Raw genomic sequence first — 2,401 nt, forward strand, 5'->3', positions numbered from 1 at the left:
TGACCCGTGTTGTCCAATGTCTCTGTTACATTAGGCACAGGATACGCACCGACACCATTTTCTGGTTGACCAACCGGTAGTCACAACAAAGACTATCTGCTTTGCACCATCTAGTGATTTTTTGCTTACATTACAATGGGAGCAGACCAAGGACTACAACCAGGTTCTATGCCGCCATCTCTAAGTTGCTGATCTATAAACTCTTCCATAATTGGATATAAATGCCTTGGAACACGGTACAGGCGTTTGCAGATGGGTGCTTCACTTCCAGTAGGAATTTGGTGCTGAACAAACGGTGTTGCGGATAGCAGACTCGACGGATTACCTAGCCAGGTGGCGCAGTGGTTAGCACACTGGACTCGCAATCGGGAGGACGACGGTTCAATCCCGTCTCCGGCCATCCTGATATAGGTTTTCCGTGATTTCCCTAAATCGTTTCATGCCGGGATGGTTCCTTTGAAAGGGCACGGCCGATTTCCTTCCTAATCCTTCACTAACCCGAGCTTGCGAGCTTGCGCTCCGTCTCTAATGACCTCGTTGTCGACGGGACGTTAAACACTAACCACCACCCCCCCCCCCCCCCCAGACTCGACGGATTAAATAATTCCACGTACTCACTCAACAGTTTTTCCTCTAATGCTCTATCCTCCGCTTCCACATGTGCTACCTTAGCGCTGACCAGTCAACAGACTCTCCCGATATTGTATATTTACTTTACTTTACATGTGGCAAGGGCCTTATCGACCATACGCCTGCTCTATGAGCCTCTTCCACTTCTGCCTGTCCAATGCGCTGTTTGTCCAGTTGCTGTTGCTGTTCATCCTAGTTGTGTCCTCCCGAATGTTATCCCGCCATCTGATTTTGGGTCTCCCTCTTCCTCTCGTTCCATCTATTGTTCTGCTGAATGCCATTCTAGATAGTCTATTCTCTGTCATTCTTGCTATATGGCCTGCCCAATTCAACCTTCTCCTCTTGAGCACTTTGACGATGTTACGGTATTGTATAATTTGCTATAATGTGTAATCCTTATATAGAAAATTCTCGTGTCACAGTGTTAGTTGCCATACTCCTCCGAAACGGTTCGATTGATTCTGATGAAGCTTTACGTGTGTATTCCGTAGGTCTGAGAAGTGGTCGTAATCTATTTTCCATGCCCCTAAGTGATAAGGGTGGTCCACCCCAAAATTTTTTTCTTATTTTTTGGACAGAAATTTTTATTTTTTTATGATGTGACATTACAAAATACAAGCAACCCTAAATTTTCACCCTTCTACCACTAACTCCTGTTTTTTTAATAGCGAATTTAGTAATTTAATAATTTTAAACCCCGGTCGATAACTGATCAATTATCACTTGATCAGGTATCCCCGCCAGGTGTCTACCAGTGATAGTCTTTCACTATTCAATAGATAGGTAATTGAAGAAAACGTACCAAAAGCAACGACTCGAATCTCCCTCTTTGAATCGACGTAACTAGACCGAGAAGCTTAACTAGGTAGCACGCGTCGTTTGCCAAACCGACATTTAGGCCTAGCGCACACGCATCGATTTTTATCGGACGATCAAATTCTTTTAATGGAACAAAGAAGTTCCTATGCTCTCCTTTGTTCCTCTAAAAGAATTTAATCGTACAATATTTTTACATACGACAAAAATCGATGCATGTGCGCTTGGCCTTATTCATAATGCTGGCGAACACGTTTCGACACGAAATTGCCGCTATGTTTGTATGCTCGTGGACGAGCCGTGTGTCGGCTGCAATTGTTAAACCCGCGCGCTCTACCGTAGAAACGCTAGAACTAATAATGGCCGATACTGCCGGACTTTCCGCTAAGCCAGTTGTCACTCCCTACACAGTTTTCGGCCATTATTATTGTCTGTGTCATGAGCTCCCGCCAACAACGGCTATCGTGTTACTCGTATACATTGAGTTACACGTATACATTATTCTTATAGACTAGAGATAATTTATGTGGAAAAACAACGTTTGCCGGGTTAGCTACAACATATAAGAATTTTCAGAGGTGGAACGAAGTTCATCAGGTATAGCTAGTTTGCTATAAAATCAGTGCCTAGTTCATCTTCATCTAACTCTTCTAAATTCGAAACCACGTTACCCCGCGACAACTTTACTTCCTCAGGACCAAAATTATAAATACTGGCAGGCACTACCCTTGTACCACCAACCGTCCGAACGTAGGACATGCTACGTCGTATAAAACAACTGACTGCATCTAATACTTCGCTATCCGCCAAAGGTTCGATGATACACAATGAGTTAACTGGCAGGTCAGTATCGACATCAATCCAGACTATCTTTGCTGTACCCTTTGGGTATGCGACACTACGAATTGACCTTAAGGACATTGTATGCAGTTTAATTGACTTCCCCTGCCCATAG

At 43.9% G+C, this 2,401-nt stretch overlaps 1 non-coding gene across 1 annotated transcript; it reads left to right on the forward strand.

Annotated features, from left to right (window-relative positions):
• The first annotated feature begins 327 nt into the window (after window positions 1–327).
• Window positions 328–400, forward strand: Trnaa-cgc (transfer RNA alanine (anticodon CGC)). Its single transcript has one exon. It is a non-coding gene; the product is annotated as a tRNA-Ala (tRNA).
• Window positions 401–2,401: the final 2,001 nt, after the last annotated feature.

Source organism: Schistocerca cancellata, chromosome 5 (assembly GCF_023864275.1).
Source record: "Schistocerca cancellata isolate TAMUIC-IGC-003103 chromosome 5, iqSchCanc2.1, whole genome shotgun sequence".
Classification (NCBI taxonomy): domain Eukaryota; kingdom Metazoa; phylum Arthropoda; class Insecta; order Orthoptera; family Acrididae; genus Schistocerca; species Schistocerca cancellata.